Source organism: Adiantum capillus-veneris, chromosome 21, assembly GCF_014529385.1.
Source record: "Adiantum capillus-veneris isolate H3 chromosome 21, ASM1452938v2, whole genome shotgun sequence".
NCBI lineage: Eukaryota > Viridiplantae > Streptophyta > Polypodiopsida > Polypodiales > Pteridaceae > Adiantum > Adiantum capillus-veneris.
In genome coordinates this window covers 110,418,175-110,437,900 of record NC_140951.1, presented here as the reverse complement: position 1 = coordinate 110,437,900, position 19,726 = coordinate 110,418,175, and the positions used below count along the sequence as shown (strand labels likewise).

At 39.4% G+C, this 19,726-nt stretch overlaps 2 pseudogenes; both read right to left on the bottom strand.

Moving 5' to 3' along the window:
- LOC147431534 (uncharacterized) overlaps positions 1-15,633 on the bottom strand; it is a 31,387-nt pseudogene extending 15,754 nt beyond the window's left edge.
- A 557-nt stretch (positions 15,634-16,190) lies between these two features.
- Positions 16,191-16,679, bottom strand: LOC147431533 (uncharacterized; annotated as a pseudogene).
- Between the last annotated feature and the right edge of the window lie 3,047 nt (positions 16,680-19,726).

The window sequence follows — 19,726 nt, the reverse complement described above, 5'->3', positions numbered from 1 at the left end:
GCTCTTCTTGTTGCCCGCCCCAGACCTCTTCAAATTGGTGCCCCCACCGAGGAAAGGCTTGTGTATGTTTTGTAATTTATTTGTATGATCCCTTCATTCCCATTGCAAGGCAAAAGGTACACATAATTGTTAGTACTAAGTTGCAATTTCAGCGAGTAATTCGTAGAATTTTAGGTCCTCTTAGGTTGGTAGAGATAAATGCATCAGTAAATCCTTCTATTTTGCCTCTCATTAGGTACGACCTTAGTTTGGACGTCTATATTTTTGTTTTGTTTTAAGAATTAGGTCATGCATAGACCATGGATAATGGCCTAGGAATACAAGTTTTTCCCTTTCATTTCACTCCACACATTAGAGTAAACATTGCAATTAGTAGAAAAATCCATTTTCAACAACGTATGGTATTCATGTTAGGTGCCCAAAGAGTAGGAGAAATTCTCGCATCACCAAACCCTGTCATTCTACCTCTTATTGATTATCATAGGTCATTTGATGTCAATATTTTTATTTTGTTGTAGAATAGATTGCAATTTAGAAAATATTATTGTGTAAATCTTTTAAAGAAAGAAAAAACAAAAATGTGTCACTTTGAAATCAATTCAATGGAGAGCCAACGCCAAATGTCTGGATATCCTCTTTTCTTTGGAGAGCTTGGAGAGGATGCAAAATTATTTCTAGCGAATTTCAAGATGTCTTGCCGTATCAAGAGGATAGTAACTGATCAAGAACGTGTAGAAATGTTTGAGGTGGTCCTCAGGAAAGATGCTAGCACTTGGTTTGACTCTTTGCCTGAGGAAGTGTAAGGGAATTACACAGAAGTTTTGAATCGTTTTAAGAGATACTTCTTTGATCCCCAAAATACTCAAAAACTATGGCAAGACATTGTTTCTCATAAGCAAAAAGACTTAGATGACTACTACTTGTACAAGCAAGAGTTTCTACGTCTTTGGGCTCTATGGATACGAAATGTTGCTAACCCTGGTGATGGTGCATAATTTTTAAAGAAGGAGAGGTTCATAGCCGGACTCTTTCCTGACCTTAAGGTAAAAGTTGAGGCGGGTGCACCTGCTACTTTTGATGCAGCTGAAACTAGGGCTGCTGAGAAGTATAGGAAACTCAAGTGCTTAAGGGGGGAGGTTCCAATAGAAGGTCTTAGACCCAAAGGTAAGTCACAAGCATCAACATCTAGGGAGCTTCCTGAGGTAACGGCTGAAGTGATTGAGAAGTTAAATGAATCTTTAAGCAGCCTGTCAATTCACCTTGCACAAGCTGTAGGTCCAAAGGGACAAGCAAAGAAGTCAAAAGAGAGAGAGCCACGAACTAGGAGAGTCTTGCAATGTTGGAATTGCGGAGAGTCTGGACATGGGATGTATAATTGTCCTTGGCCCCGTGGAGAGCCAGGGAGACCTAACTTGAATTACCCGGTGATGAATGCAGGAGAAGGAGCTGGTCAACAACCAAGGCTTCTACAAAGGCCAAATGGACCAAGACCACCTCCACAAGGGGTAGAAGGAGTTCCACCTTTGCCAGATCCAAATGTGCATGTGGTAGTGGTGACAAATTCAAGAGAGGTTGACATGGAAGCAAATGGCATTAAGCGTGGCCGAGGGAAAGGTAAGGAGAAAGAAGGAGTTACATCACAAAGTGACCATGGACGAGAAAAGAAGGCAAAGGAGACCAAGGAAGCTAAGAGGACTCGACGTCGTATCAACCTCCAAGACTTTCCTCTTGGACATGGAATGGCTCCATACAACCTGTTGGAAGACATGAGAGGTAAGGGTCCTGATATCTCATGGCCTCAATTTCTTGCATTATGTCCACAAGTTAGGAGGGATTTAACAAGGGCAGTTAGCACTAGGAGAAAGGTAAAAGAGAGTGTGCCTGTTGTAAAAATTGCACAAGCTGAAATGAATGAGGACATTACACCGGTGCTAGACTGTTACATCAAAGGAAGATTGGTTAGGAAAGGTCTAGTGGATGGGGGTGCACAAATTTGCATCATGACAGAGGGACTCATGCAAAGAGTAGGCATGCACATCCATGAGACACCTGAAATCAAAGTCAAGATGGCAAACAATAGCAAGGCTAGGTGTGTAGGCATTTGTAAAAATGTCTTTGTAGAGGCATTTGGCATTAAGAAAGCGGTGGATTTTTATGTTATGTCGACCAAGGGAAGTGGTTATCCATTTATCCTAGGAAGACCATGGCTAATGAAAATGCGAGCTTTGCAGGATTGGGAGAGTGGGAAATTAATTTGCAGGAATGACAACATAAGAAGGTTGTCTTTGACATGAAGGAGCAACGCCAAGAGGAGATCAATGAAGAATCATCTCAAAGTGAGACGGAAGAAGGTTGGACTGATAGCACTTCAGAAGAAGAAAGTAGCGGCAGCATTATTGAAGAGGAGTCTTCCATCAAAGTCATGGGGGTAAGGTTTAAGACAACCAACCAAGAGACCTCTTGTCAAGGTTTGGAGGAGGTAGGTTCCCAAGAGAACCAAAAAGTGGAAGATGAAAGAATTCTAGAAGGTATGCTATCTACAACACTTACAAAGGATGAAAGAGAGGAGTTCAAATGTGTGCTAAGGAAATTTCCTAGGCTTTTTGCTAAAGACTACACCGATGTGCGTGGAGTAGATGCTGTTCAACACAAAATTGAGTTGAAGCCAGAGGCCACACCTAAGGCTCAGAAGCTACGATGGCTAGGAGTCATCAAGGAGCAGGCTTTACTCAAGGAGGTAAGAAAGCTTCTAGTAGCAGGTTTCATTTATCCAGTGGAGAATTCAGAGTGGGTCTCTCCCGTTGTTGTCACTCCTAAGAAAAACGGAAAGTGGAGGGTGTGTGTGGATTACCGTCCGCTCAATGAGGCAACAAAAAGAGATCACTTTCCCCTCCTATTTCAGGATGAGATACTAAATGAGGTAGCTGGTCATGAGAAGTACACTGTGTGCAATGGTTACTCAGGTTAATTTCAAATAGGTATCACATTGGAAGATCAATTGAAAACAACCTTTATCACTCCTTGGGGTTGTTATGCTTTTAGAGTCATGCCATTTGGTCTTACAAATGCTCCTGCAACATTCCAACGTTTCATGAACATGGTGTTTCAAGCATTCTTTGGAAAGTCAATTAGGGTGTTCATTGATGATTTCTGCATTTATAGCTCAAAATCAGTGCATCTACAAAGAGTAGAAGAAGGTTTAAAGAAGCTCTACGACATGGGAGGTCAACTCAACCCCGACAAGTGCCACATAGGTGAGGATGAAGTGATCTTGCTCGGTCACAAGGTTTCCTATAAAGGCATTGAGGTGGATCCTTCAAAGGCAAAGGCTCTTATTGAGCTCCCATCACCGAAGAGTCTTAAGGAGGCCATCTCTTTCATTCAGAAGGTGAAGTATTTGTCACACTTCATTCACTTAGCCTCGGAGTTGCTTCATCCTTTGCAAAAGTTGACACAACAAGTAGAATTTGCATGGTCTGATGAGCTTGAAGAGTACTTTTGTAACATTAAAGCCATTTTGTCAGAGCTACCAACACTCATGACTCCTTGTTGGGAGTACACATTCTTTGTTAGCTCTAGTGCTGGGAAAGAAACAATTGGTGCAGCGTTGTTACAACAAGATCCCTATAGTACCAGGATGCGGCCCATCTACTTTGCTAGTAGGGTCATGAATGCTTTAGAGAGAGGCTACACGGAGGCAGAAATCATGATGATTTCTCTCATGTTTGCGATAAGGAAGTTTAGATCCTACTTTCTCCCAAAACCTTTTGTAATCCTCACCACAGAGAATTTGTTCCCTTGGGTGTCATCTCAAATGAATCTTAGTACTAGGATCTCAAAGTGGATTATGGAGTTGCAAGAGTTTCAATACTCTTTCAAGGTAGAAGATAGTGTGCGTGCACAATTGGCAGGGATTCTCACTTATAGGGTGCATGAAAAGGAGATTAAGGTGCCTGAAGTAAAGACCCTACCATTGCCACCACCATAAAGTATTCCTAATGCTTTTACCTTGTTCTTTGATGGAGCTTTTCGTCGAGCCACAGGAAAAGCAGGGCTAGGTCTAGAGTTGCTCAACCCAAGTGGAGAGGTGGTCATGAAAGAGAAGTTCAATCTACCAAGTTCAGCTAGCAACAATGAAGCAGAATATGACACACTACTTCATGGTTTAAAAATATGCATTGGCCATAGTATACAACGTCTCATGGTAAAAGGGGATGCACTTCTCATTGTGAAGCAGATTTTATGCATTTGGGCATGCAAAAATGAAAGACTAAGGGCCAAAGTTCATACCATCCGTAGGCTATTTAATCAATTTGAGGAGGTGCAATTATATCATATTCCTAGGAAACAAAATGAAGATGCTGATTTACTTGCACAACAAGCCGTTGCATGTGTAAAGGAAGAAGTGCAGGTCATCATGGTGGCGGCCGCTCTGAAGCAACCGAGGTACCAAGGATTGGAGTCATTGGCTCCCATCATTGGCTACATTTTGGAGGGTGAGTTTCCACCAGACTTCACAAAAGCTCAGAAGAGGAGACTCATGAAGAAGGCAAGCATGTATCTCTTCCTAGAAGGCTCCCTCTATCAAAGAAGGAAGGACAAAGTGTGCAGAAGAGTACCAACTATCATGGAAATTCCAGCCATTCTAAAAGGTTTTCATGAAGAGGCATGTGGTGGTCATTTTTCCCAAGAATTAACTGTGAAGAAGATTTTGCTTGCGGGGTATGTTTGGCCAAGTTTGCATGTGGATGTCCAACATTGGTGTAAAAGTTGTCACAATTGTCATGTAAATGGGAATAGAAGATTGATTTATGGTCCAAGGCAAATTGTGCTTGCAAATGGACCCTTTGAAAAGTGGGGCATTGATGCTATGGGTCCTCTGCCTAGGACAAAAAATGGTAAACTCTACATTCTAGTGGCTGTAGACTATATGACTAGGTGGGTGGAGGCACAAAGTGTGGCAAAGGTAAATTAGAGGACAGTGAGAAAATTCGTCTACACTCACATTTTTTGTAGATTTGGCACACCTTTGGAGATTTTTTCTGATAATGGTCCAGGGTTTAGAAAGGGATTGCTCACAGAAGTCTGTGAAGAACTTCGCATTCTACATCGTCACAGTACACCCTACTATCCCCAATCAAATGGTTTGGTAGAAAAAGCTAATGGTGTCATTGCAGGCATCATTAGAAAGATGGTGAAAAACAAGACAAAGTTTTGGGATGACTTCTTGGATGGTGCCTTGTGGGCGTATCGAACCACATATAGGGAAGCCACGGAGTTCACACCATTTCACTTGGTCTATGGTCAAGAGGCTTTACAGCCAATTGAACTAAACATTCCAACAATGCGACTTCATGGAAAATCAACACAAGATGATCAAGAAGCATGGATGGATTGACTTCTTACCTTAGCTGAGCTTGAGTGGAAAAGAGAAGCAGCATACGAGTGCTATAAGAGGAAAGCCACACAGACAAAGGAGAAGCTTGACAAGAAACTGAAGGACAAAGGCATCAATGAAGGAGATCTTGTGCTAAGGTATGACAATTGACTCGATAATCATTTTGATGCCAAATTTGAAACAAGATGGCAGGGGCCATACATAGTCAAGAAGGCTTTCAATTCAAGTTACTATCAACTTATGGACTTGAATGGGAAAGAGCACTCCAGGAAGGTAAACGGCTATCACTTGAGGCCTTACTTGAGTCGCCTTCTACCAAAGGATCTACCAGAGCAAAAGGCAACTATCCCATGTAAGTATTGTTCCATGAAGCATGAGTGTAACACAAACCAAAATTCCAAGGGGCCAAACAATGAAGATCTTGTCAAGGACTCTGAAGCACTCTCTTTGGAAAAGATTCTTTATGATGGTACATGAATATACCATCATCCTGGGGGAGGGCTAATGATAGACGTTTTTCGGCTCTCTGTAATTGCCATAGTGAGTTATCTCACCCTATCAAATCACTCAAACACTGTGGTTACCCTCACCCTTTCAATGTATATAGGTGCGTGTGCGTTAGGGGAACTTTCCCATATCTCCTTACTGAAATAAAAAACCCTCAACTAGCTAGTCATTGGGCTAGTTGAGCCAAAAAAAAATAAAATATAAGTATATTATGGCCCATGCGTATGTAAATATTTCTTTGTATATAGGGCCTAAATAAAAGATTTTTTCATAATTATTTTGGTATTTATTTAAATATTTCTACCTAGGTGTGTGTTATTTATGCTTTGTACATTGCCTCACCATTACCACAATTTTTCTTACCATTTTTCATACTCTTTATTCCATATAGAAATATTTTCATGTAAGCTTCTCTTATATTTGGTGTAACTCCACCCCAACAAAAATCCAAAAAAACTAGTTTTATTTATGTGTATATTTTTTCACTATTGTGATTTTTCCCTTCCTACATCTATTTTGTTTCTTTTCTAAAAAATTAGAACACCAAAAATATTTATCTTTTTATGGTAGCCTCATAATGAGAGAGATTTCTTTTGACCCCTTTATATTTTTTCCACTTATATTATTTATATTTGACATGTACATATTTTTTAGACCCCTCAATATTGGATTTTCTTAGTTGTACTATTCACTTATATCATGATCTCAACAATATCTTCAATTATAGACCTACCAAATAAGGTCAAGGGTAGGTGGCATGCATACATGCACTATGGAGGGCTCACTCTTGGAGGTATTCAAAAGAATCATCCAAAGAAGGACCCCACAAGGACCTTGTGCAGTGGAAAAAAATGGTCGGTTTTGCTGAATTTTTAAAGTTCACCTGCTCTCCGAATTTGAAAAGGTGATACAAACAAAAGTTCTAAATCGTGGGCTGAAATTTTGCCTCAAATTTTTTTCATATTTTTTTGAGCTACGAATTGTGAGCTATGATTTTATTAGTGGACCCCAGTTTTCCCATGCTATGCAGCCACACTCTCTCTTCCACTTTATCATTTTCCTCTTTCACACACACTTCTCCACTCATCATCCCCACCTCTCACCACTCCTCTCTACACCCTACTCACCTTCTCCTCAACCTTGAAGAGTAAGAGAAACCATGGTGAACTCATACCTCCCACACACAATTCCATTCCAAAATTGACCACCTAGTCTCATTTTTCCTCCTCCAAATTACCCATATCTATCAAAAAAACCACAAAATTCAGCCTCTTCTCTTAAAAGATAGCATCATGGTGGTTGATTACTCAGCTTCAATTACCTTGTCTCTCAAGGAAGGTCAAGAGTGGAGAAAAAATGTACCGTCAAAGCTAGTGGACCGTCAACAAGCATCAAAATTGGCCCTACTCAAGACACTTGGAGCATCAACCTTGTAAGAAATCCACCTTTTCTTACCTCTTAAGAGTTTTTCTTCCTTATTTGTATCCTACATGGATACTCCCATTGTAAATATCCAATTCCATTTGTAAATTAATACTAACTCTACTAACACTAACCCACTATGAAAAGTCCTATCACCTCCATGTCTCTCCTCTCTCTTTCCCCACCAACTTCTTGATAATTCCAAGCAAAAGAAATTAGATAAATTGCTGAAAATCTAACCCAACCATGGTTAGAGGAGTAACCCTAGCCTTCAAAATTGCTATAAAAGGACGGTGTAGCTAGCACAAAAAGGGGGGGAGAAGAAAGAGCACTATGCTATAGCTTGAGAAGCCAAGCTCAACCTCTTGAGAAGGAGCTCTTGAGTGGAATCTCATTGGCATTAGGCATATGTATGTGTTGTATTAGGGGTGATTAGCAAGGGAACTCTATGCCATTGTAAGAGAGAGTGATCATTGAATTGAGAGTAGGAAATCTATCATTTCTCCTACTAGTGTAAGCCCAACATTTGTTGAATCAAGGAGGGTGAATTTGGACTAAGCATGGATACCTTGTCTCCCTTCCAACGTGAAGTCATGGACAATAATGATGTGTAAGTGTCTTGGTATTTTATTTAGGTTCTTGATAGCTTGTCTCCGGGTATTATTATCAATTTAGCCATAAATCCCACATGCTGTAAGAGGGCGACAGGGTGGAGAGGACTCCCTTGGCCTTAAGACAGTGATTGGGGTGGCTTTTTTCTTGTCATGTGTTGTGGTGTAATTTACTCAGGCTATGTTGAACAAATACTAATCTCACTTTGATTGGTCATGACAGATTTGTAAGAAGGCATTAGTGCAACAAGCACCCCCTTCCCCCCTTCTCTCTCTTTCTTACATATATATATTTATGTTTGCTTGATCATTAACGATACACTTTAAGGCAGCCCGAGCACCATCTCTCTCTCTCTCTCTCTCTCTCTCTCTCGTGTTTTAGTGTGTGAGAGTGTTCCATTGGTGTTAGGGTTAGTGTAAATTCCTTGCTTGTTTGTGGGTTGCTCTAACGATTCCCCTCTTTTGCGTCCTAGTTCGCTCTGAAACTAGGTGGTGCCCCTTGTGTAGTTGGGATTTGGCTGGGCGTTTGTTGTTTTGGTTTGTGTTGTGTTGTGTCCCAGCCCCATTGAGTAGCACGGGAGCCTTGAAGGGTGTCTAGAGGTTGCTCTTCTTGTTGCCCGCCCCGGACCTCTTCAGTATGAACAAATTCCTACGTGACTTCATACCACAAACTACAATTCCTTTCCTTTATGATGTGCCAATCAAAGGATGTGATGTAAGCAATGTAGATGTGGCTCTGGACTTGAGGGGGTGCCGCAAGTTTGTGGCAAACCATATCAATGATTGTGATAATATCTTGTCAAGGTTGGAAGAGGTGAACCTTACCTTGTCTAGCCAAAAATCAGTGTTTGGTGTGAGCGAAGTTCTTATTGTGGAACATATGTACAAGCCATATGGTAGAAGGCCTTGTCCTGCAAAGATTGATATAATTTAGAGAATGAGAGAGAAATGTAAAAGTATCACTTAGGTTCGAAGGTTCTTGGGTGCATGCGTATTTTATGTTATCTAGATTCCACATTATGCACATCTAGCGGAACCTTTGTATCAACTTTTGAGAAAGAACCAAAAGTTTCAGTGGGAAGAAATGCATACTCATGCCATGAGAAAATTAAAGAAGTTGCTGCTTATGTCTCCAACTTTGAGGAAAGCAAACTATGAATGTGAAAGATATGTAACTGTGATAGTGGATACTAGCCCCACAGGAATTGGATGGGCGATTGGGCAAGACGATGATGATGGCAAGCAATATGTGGTGAGATTTGGAGCAAAAGTCCTAAGTGAGCAACTATCCACAGGTAAAAAGAGATTTATAAGGAGTAGTCACAGCTTTGAAATGTGCAAAGAGTATTTGATAGGAGCAAATGTAATAGTGGAGACTGATTGTCTACCGCTTCATGGAATGATCACAAGCTGCTCAACTCCCGACATTGCTATGTTGAGATGGATTGCCTACATAAAGTCCTTGAATCTAGAATTTAAGTATATTGTAGGGAAAGATAATCCAGTTGCGGATATGCTTTCAAGAGCAAGGTATGAAAATGAAGAAGACATGGTTGTCAAGGGCGATGATGTCAGCACACAGTTCTATAGTATCTCTTATGCCAAGGGTGACAATGTTGGCCTGTCAAATGCACTTGAGTCATTTACAGAGGACCTATATCAAGGTGACTCGTTGCTCATTACATGCTATCTAAGCACTTTGACAAGGCAAGCGGGTGGACTGACCAAGAGTTCAAAAGGATACAGAGAAAGAACTATGGATACTTTTTGAAAGATGGGTACTTATGGAAGCATCCAAAACAAAGAAATGGAATTCCGATGAGAGTCGTGAATGATAAGGACGTTCAAAATGAGCTTATGAAAAAGTTTCATGAGAGTCTTTATGATAGACATAGAGGTGTATGGGCCACCTTTACTAAAATGAAAGAGAGGTATTGGTGGAAAGGTATGTATAAGGATGTATCTCACTTTGTGGAGTCTTGTGAAACCTGTCAAATGTATTCAAACGTACGTCATCATGATGGACCCTACTTACCCATTGGCCATGCATTACAAGTGTGTAGTAGATTTGGTTACAATGCCACTGGGCTTATGGCAAATGAGATACATAGTGCTTGCATGGGAAGATTTAACCAACCAAGTTGAAGGTCGTGCTCTAAGAAAGAAAAGCACAGAAGGAGTATGTAAGTTCCTCTTGGATGATGTAAGTAGCCATTATGGTTGTGTTGGAAAAATAATAGCGGACAAGGGTGAGTTGGATGTTGACAAAGCAAGGGATTTTTTCTCTTGGTTGGGCATTAAACTTTGCTCTCACTACTGCATATAATCTTGAGGGAAATGGTAAATCGGAGCATGGGCATCCTCCTATCATTAAAGCTTTGGCTAAGGCCTACAAAGGTAAAATGGGAGAGTGGCCTAGGTTGTTGCCTTATGCTTTATGGATTGATCGTACAACTCATAGTTCAGTTACTGGTTATATGCCTTTTGAGTTGATGTATGGTCAGAAACCTATAGTGCCAATTGAGGATGTAATTCCCACATGGAATGTATTACCTTGGGAAGATGGAACGAATAGGGAAGACCTTCTTGCTTTGCGCATACAACAGTTAGAAAGAAGGCCTCAAGATATTGAGAATTTAGTAGCATGATTGAAAAGATGCAAGGTTAAAGAATAAAGAAAGATTTGATAAGAGGCATAAGCTCAGACCTAAAGCTATTGAGGAAGGTGATTGGGTGTTGCTGTATGGCAGTAGTATTGAAAACTAACATTCAACAATAAGAAATATTTCAAATAGATGGTTTGGTCCTTATGTGGTTCAGCATATACATGGTTATGAAACTTATACCTTGCATGAATTAGATGGGACAAAAAAAAAGATTCCCATCATAGGTAAAAGAATCAAGTTATTCAAAAGAAGAGGTGATACAGATCCCTTTAATTCACATGAAAGTCAGAATGAAGGCTCTGATGAAAATTTTATGGATGTGGATGAAGAACAAGAGGATGATACGCTAGATTTTGTTGCAAGTGATGATGAAATCGACATGCGTGTGGACTTAAATGAAGACTGAACCTGCAAAAGATATTTGTGGCACATGCCGGAGGATATGCATGTTTAGAGGGGGTGTATTTTGTGCCGTGGCACGTGCATAATGTGAAAATAATAATATATACCTCACTCTTAATTTTTATGATGTGTGGTACCAAATGCTACAATGTACAAAGTGTGATATATGCAAAAACGGATGCCATGATTGTAGGCGTGTACATACCTTGCCAGGCAAGTGAGGCCAGAGACATGGCATTGTTGCATGTTTTAACACATTCATTCATGTCTAATTTGCCTTAGGAATGTACAAATGTCAAGTGTATCGAAGTGGCACGCTCGTTTTGCCTAGAAAGTTCAATGCGGGTAGTGTCGACCAAAAATAGCAGGTTTCGTGCATTGGCATAAAAGACGCGTCCAAAGTGCTTACCTAGTGTGAAATTGAGTTTCAACATGAAATTTGATCCCAATGGGATTTTCCACAATTTTAGGGATTTTTCCTAGCTCATTTGGGCTTTTTACGGACGAAAAGTGGCATTTTTTTGGCTAAAAGTGGTCAAAAATAGCCTAAAAATAGCTCAAAATGCCACATCAACAATGGTGCTGTCATTGCCTAAGCTGTATGGAAAATTTTAGAGCCAAGAATGAGATCATTTGGGCATATGAGCAAGGAGATACAACCATTCCTTTACAGGGTGCTAGTGCAATCGCGTGCTACTTCCACTATTTGGTTGAGGCTGTGAGGCCTCCAATTAGGGTTTTTCCTCCTCAAATAACTACTTGGGATTCTCCAATGAAGTACTGAAGCTTCCATGATGTTCACAATGAGTAATTGAAGCGTCATTTTAGGGTTTTTAACAGGTCGAATGAGCACTGCATATGTGCAATTGGGAGCGAGGCTACACCTAATCTTCACACACACAAGAGTTTTGAGTTAGTGTTGGTTATTTTTCAAAGTGGACCTTTCATGGATGGAGTTTTGTTCTTTTTCAGTGTGTTTTTAGCTTAAAATCATCTACGCCTTGCTTGATTTTGCGACAAATCCTCACAGTGAGAGGCCCGGCGCTTTCCTAGTCGTACTGTGCACTTCTTGACACCGTCTCTATGGTTGAACCTTTCAAAGCAATAGTAACACCATTTTCTTTTTTTGCAGTGCCATGTGACTTGAGTAGTAAGATGAGAATAGTTAATTTCTATCTTAATGCCCCTAAGCCAAATATCTTTATGCTTACAAAATATATACACACTTACATCATTTATAGTCTTCTTCTTATCATATATTTGTTGTGATTGTGCATAGGTCAGTACAAACTAATAAATGTGTCTCTCCTCCCATTGGTAGGTTTCCTTGCCAAATCCAAACTTCAAAGGTGCTAACTCATCGATCTTAGTTGAAATAAGATCGTGAATTTTCTGTTGCTCAAGGGGATTGTGGTGCAAATCCTCCACAAAAGGATAGGTCTTAAAGCATCCTCTAACCATCCTATAGTTTGTTAAGAGCACTCTATGTTTCTCGTTGAAGTACATCTCCAAAGCTTCTTAATTCCATACATTCTACTTGTCTCTCTTAACTTTGGTTCGGGTGGGCCAAAGATGTTGTCATATGAAGGGATAGGGACATCATTCTCAGCCATTTAAGCTATGAATTTAAAAAAAAATTGACACCACTTAAATACTATTAAAAAGACATCTAAGCTTTGTGATTAATGAAAGTACAATATGAATACAAATTATAAAAATTGACACTATAAACTTTTAATAAAATAACATGTCTCTAAAATCATTCATGAAAATTGGAAAAAAACATCATAAAAGCATAGCTTCTACATAGAGCAAGAGATAAATAATATCCACTTGATGCATATCATGTCTGCTGCCACATGCATGGTAGGAATTTCACTTTTCCATCCTGATCTATAACTCTTGTTTGGTTTAAAACTTTCCACCCTTGGACTATGAATGAGCGAGTTGATATAAGCTTCCAATCCTCATCTTCGATAGTCGTTCTCCATTGGACATAGCTGCTATTCATTACTTGAAGTTTTCTTAGCCGTATGCGCTTTAGAGTAGAGTCTACCTCTCAAAAAATAGCATATTCTAGTTGACAAGAGGAAGATTCTTCATCCACAAACTCTTTCACTTGGATTATGTCCTTCTCCTCAAGCCATGGAGGTACACATCCAATACATCCAGCACTCAATAGGTGCCTAAAAATGCCTAGATCTTTAGTCTCATATGAAATAATACAATTCTAAAACCTCCACTGAATAAACTTGTGTAGTAGTGAATTGACTTTTCTTATAAAATCCCAAGAGAAAGTCATATGGGTGACTTGAAGTACGCTCATTCCTGTAATCGGATCCACATTCAACTTTTCAACATCTTCTTCAACCAGGATTGACTGTCTATAATAATCTGCACCACAAAATAGTAGAATTTCTTCCTAGGATTACAAAGTAAAGAAGGATCTGATTTGTGCTTCCACTCATCGACAGAAGCTACATTCTCTTGAGAATTATCATACCTCACCACAAATGTATCTCCTACACTAAATACTTCTCCTTTGAATAGAATCTTCTTGTGTTGTAACACTTTAACAACATTGAACCCATACTGACTCATAAATCATTGCTCCTCACTTGATGGCAGTCTCCAAATTTTCCTTCGTGGACCAATGATGATGCCTTTCTCATGAATGGATCTCCCACATGGATAGTCACATCCATATGCTAAGTTCCTCTATGATGGATGATACTCTCAAGATTTCATTTTTGTGCCATTGTTGATAGTGAAGAATATTGCACTCGTGCATCCTTTGTTCTTTGGGTGCCATGTTTGCAAAGTGGATCTCTCCGTGATAATGAAAAAGTCTATCCTTATCATTTTGAATTTAGGACAAGACCCATATAACAAGCTTTCAATCTCTTATGGAAGTTTGTAAAGGAGATTCCACTCTCTTTGTTGTTCGGCTTGATGTTGATATATGTAGAGACAAGGTGTTCATATATAAAGCACCAGACAACATAGTGATTTCCACGGTGAATGACATAACCTAGAATCCCTCCACTACCTTTAGAATAAAATACAGAATTACCTCAGAGAGCGTATGACTTAGAGAAACTGGTTTGTAAAGACCACAAAGAAGTCATACCTACCACATGCTTGAGTGGTGAAGATTAAGCACCCAATGACTCTTCTCTCCTGACTCTCCAAGATGCAAGAAGGGGTTGTGCTACTTCTATAGCCTCCTTAGACCACCCATGGTCTCTGGTATAGTTAAAATATATGTGGGCAACATCAATCAACAAGAGTCCCAATTATTCCGCTATTTTTGGAAAACCCTCTACCTTCAACAAGACAAGTGGAAGACACCATTGTATAAATTTCTAGTTCTCTTCTGCCTTGTAGCTTTCATGATACTTGCTTGGGTTTCTAGGCCAATGTGCTTGGCGTATTGTTGATGGAGCACAATTGAGGGCCCTTGCTGATATATCATCAATCCTGCACTTCATGTCATTGGTTGATTTCTTCATAAGAAATGATAAATACTTTTGAAAAACATTCAATGAGAGAATGTGCATTGTGTCATAAACAAGATCCAATCACAAGTCAAATCCATAAAGCTCATATAATCTCCATAAGCTTGATTTTCCACTCAAACCCACACTCTTTAGTATCTCTTTGCGTTGAGTTTGAGAAGTTACTCTAATGGATTGAGACAAGGCAAATTGCATTTCAATTATACTTCTCTTCAGAGGTGAATAACGATATTGGAAGCGATCAATTTTCATAGAGATATCTCCCTTAAGAGTTTGAGTTGATGAATCCAAAGTGGAAGATGCCTCGTCCCTATGACAAAAGTGTTGTGCACCATCCTTAAATAGCCCAATCTTGCATTGAGCAGAGTGGTGTTTAGTGACCATCATTACCATTGCACGCAATCTGATGCCCGTTGACGAGACCAATGTTGCATCAATCAAGTGATAAGGATAGTTGAAATTAACTTGAAGTCCATCTACATATAATTTCTTTAACTCCCTAATTAGTGGCTCCAAAAATACATGAAGAAGATATCCAAAGGCTCCAATAATCTTCTTGCAAATGAAAGGGATAAATAAAATCAATATAGGCTATAAAATAAAGTCCTTTCTAGAGTTCAAAGCTCTAATTTCCACAACCCCGCAATTTTTTTGTGTCGTTTTTTATGATCAAAAACCGTCCCAATGGAGAAGTAGTGCAAAGTTTCTAGGATCTCCCTAACAATCATCATAGGAAAAGATCCAATCAAGATACAAAGGTATAAATAAAATTTCCAAAAATGAGCAAGAAGCTATTAGTGCTTTGAAAGAAGGGAGATAACTTGACGGTCTTCTTCGGGCTTTTCATCAATCTACAACACGACTTGCATGTAAAAGCATACATTTGTTGATACTCAATCCAATTCGAGGAGTTCAGCAGCATATGATGTTGATGGCCATGCCTTGTAAGAGTGTCTACATCTTTCACAAATGACACGAAGCTCAAAGGTTGAAGTTGGGTTCCAAAAGTCTTGAAGATCCTTACACTTGGCACCATCCCAAAATTCATCAATAACCATAGATAAATTTGTGGTCGATCGATTCAACCATCTATTCTTATGATGACACATACACATGATATCATGGCACACGGTACGAGAAGAAGATATAAGCTCTAATTGCTTTTGAATAGGAAGATATTCAAAGAAAATCATTTTTTTTCGTGGCAAAGCACACTTTGTGCATCTTTCACAACAAAACGAGGAGAATTCCTTTTCAATTTCCTACCCTTGCATCCTTCAGGTTGTTGGCATAAGCACAACACAACATTTCCAACATACTTATTCTCATTTATTGGGTCGTACAAAACAGGATGATGAGTATTACCCTTTAGACCCATACAAATGAGGTATCTCTCATTGTCTACCACACCGAGGCTTCTGTACATTGTGTTCAACTTTGGCGAACATGATGAAGCATTGATGCCACCAAGGTTGCCTTCCCATTTGTCTGGAAGATTTACAAAGAGAGAACTCAAACTCTCTACACCATTCTCTGTGCTTTTTTCAAACAAAAGCTTTAGCATCTGATCTTGAAAATCAATAGAGACCCGATGTTCATCCCATAAGACTTGCATTTGAACTATTTTTTGGAGAATCTTATCATCTGTATCGGCCAGATCTTCCTTTTATTTTTTTTCTTGGTCTTTGTTTAGTAGATCTTCATTGTCAAGATTCCTTGCATTCTCATGCTCTTCAAGGTTTTGACCACCTTCAAAAATTGCAAGATATTCATAGCCATGGAAGATAGCAAGCTCATTCTCTTCAAAGCCTTGATCATGATTTTCATCTACGATAGCTTCAAAAGTACTATATTCAAGAGATTGACAATTCAAACTCGATTGAAGTTAATTTTTGCTTGTAGGTACAATTGTTTCTTGACACCATGAATCATGTATACTTTGAATGCCAAATACCGAGTTTATTTCTCGATATCTAGCCTCAGCATCCCAATGTCTTTTATAGTTTGATGGAGCTACCAACCTTCCACCATAGCAATATGCTTTGCATGAACACCATTTTTTTCTAGGTGCTTGATGTGATGATGTTTGAGCAGTCTCAACCGTAGTAGTAGGTTGAGAGTTGGAGGTGGGATGCTCAAAATTTCCAATAATCATGCTTGGATGAAGATCCCCATTGCGATCCTGACGAAGGTGCTCATAATATGTCCTCTTACGAACAAGCTCATACCCAAGAGTGCTATGCTTGCACTTATAATTACATTGGTACCTATGTAGCCTTGTGTCTCTATGCTCCATCTATTTGACACAAAAATGGAACATAGAGTATATTTCAAATTTGTTATATTTCTTCACTTAAACCTGACTTTTGTCAAATGAAAAAATAATAGTCTTTATAAGTTGACACAAAGTAAAGCATTCAGACATTACATCAAATCTTTCAAATTCCATAAAATTTGTGACATCCATTGCTCATCTCCACAAAAGATAATAATATGAGGCACTCAGAAATAGTTTTCTAGAAGGAATAATAGATGAAAGTTCCTCCATTCTTTGTAAGATAGCATCTACAGATACCAAAGTAGACTCCCTATGCCAATAGACCATGTAGTAATTAACAAGAATCAGACTCTGTTTCAGAAGAAGGAGCTCTAGATTCCCATCCCACCCAACATGATCATCAATCCATATATGTAAAAAGGTGGCTTTTGTCTTAGATTGACCAAAAAATAATAAGAACTCTCCTTCCATGATTCTCTATTTCTTGGGTTTCCATAAAAAATTTAGTTAGCTCAAGAACAACTTCCTCGCTCACCTCCATCGAACAAGCACGCACATTAGAAGATGTACCTGTAAGGCCAAACTAATTTTCTAAGGTCAACACTATCCCAAATGATGAAAGATTTGCTATCTACAATTGTTAGTGTGAAAACAAGAACCTCTATAGCCTTGCACACACCACACTGCCGGAAGGAAACACCATAAAGCTGCAAAAAACACCTATGTCGAACACTTGTAAAGCCGGGCGGGAAACAATCCTAACCCAAACCATGATTGAAATTGCTAAAAATCAAAATCATAAAGATGAATCTCGTGTCATGTAGACCTCCGTAGAGTATCCATATGCTTGATTCCGACAATAGACGAGAGAGTTACAAGATTTTGAAGTTGGGGTATCTCTCAAAAGCTCCACAAGAGCTAGTCTCTGTTAGGAAAAAGGGCGTGCAGGGAATTGCAACTATTAAAAAGGGGGATTTTTTGGCTCTTATCCCAAAAAATAATCTCTCTCCTCTTAGTTGATATGGTTCTCTCCTTGGGCACCTTTTAATTGGTTCAATTTTGGCCTTTTTGGGTGGAAAATGAGATGTCGGTGACCATTTGACCAAGAAATGGGGTGGGGGCAAGGGTCCGGGGACCAAAAAAGTGGCTAGGCACCTGTCCAGACAGTGAGAGCTCACAAAATGCACCATCTCCTTCCCCATGAGCCCACGAGCCCCCATAGCCAAGCCTTGAGAGAGCTCCTTTCACCTTTGATACACCATAATGGGCACCCAAAGTGCTCTATGTACCCTCCACTTTCCCCTTTCCTCTTCCCATGTGGGATTAATTCCCAAAATTCCCAGCTTCCCTAAGAATTCCCAGCTTCTCCCAAAGCATGAGAGGACTTCTCGGACAATTTTCCTCAAGGCATACCTTACTGCTCCGGTCACCGAATGATGCAACGTAACACACGGCTCAAAGCCCATCACCTTGGCTATCTCGAAAAATATAAAACTTCAACATTTATAATCTTAGACCCCCAAGTTGTCCTAGTTTCCCTGTCGCATGCACCTGCAATCACCTTCTAAGTTGAGACTGCCCGCTTTGGATGCTCATAACTCATGATGTACAAGTCCGATTCACAAGCTATAAAGCACAGATGAAAATACTTATCAAAAACCACACTTTGGAGTCTTGAACAACCTAAAACATCACAATTCAATATAAATCACACCTTTGTACATGAACTTTTACAAGGTCACTTCCAAAACTTACAGGGTTATGTACACATATATACATGAGGCTAGTGGGAAAGCTTTTTGGCATGACTTAGTGACTTCATGCTTATCCAAAACATTCATGGCATAGCTTTCCAAACCCTCCTGAACTGCTTAGTCATTGATGACAAGCAGAGGTCCCTAGGGTGAATAACTGCTTCATTTCATCCCCAGAAACCTCATCTACATCCTTAGATGTCTCAACATTGTCTCCCTCCATTGATAACATTTCATCTATCACAATTTTCATGAAACGTGCCAGATACTTCTTCAATCTATAACCATTAACATTATATTTATGTTGTTCACCGCCCAAAATCAGCTAACTGATATGAGCCATTATCAAATTTATTCACAACAGTAAAAGGACCCTCCCATTTGATTTGAAACTTCTTTTGAAAGTTATTGTCCAACTCACTATTGTAGCGCAACACCAAATCACCCTTTTCAATTATCTTATCCTCCACACATTCATTGGCTTTTAGCTAAGCCTTCTTTGACATTTCCTCATAGTAACTCAAAGCTAAAACTCTATCCAATTGCAAGCATTGTAAATCCAATAACCTTTTTTGCCATGCATTTGTCTGCTCCTCATCTTCTAATGACAACAACTTGAGAGCACGAATTTCCACTTCAATTGGCAATAAAGCTTCCTTGCCATAAACCAAGTGATAAGGGGAAAATCTTGTGCTCGTTTTTATAGCAGTTCTCTAGGCCCATATTGCACAAGGCAACTTTGAATCCCAAGTCTTCCCATGTGTTCGAGTCATCTTTGTCAAGATTTTTACCAACTCTCCATTGAATCTTTCATTAAGATTGCATTGTGGATAATACGGAGAACTATACCTATGTTGTATATTGAGCTTTTCACATAAGAAATCAATCAGCTTTCCTCTAAATCCTGGTCCTCTATCAAAAAGTAGCTCTAGTGGCACACCAAATTTGCAACATATGTACTCATAAACAAATTTTCCAATCTCTTTACTAGTAGTCTCTTTGACAGCCTTGGCTTCTGTCCATCGTGATAAATAATCTATTGTTGTCAAGATGTAAGCATTTCTTTTGCTAGTCATAGCTAAGGGTCCAATGGCATCAAGATCCCATTCCTCAAACACGTCAAAAGCTAGAATTGTCTTTCACAATTCAAGCTTCAAAATTCTCTTTCCC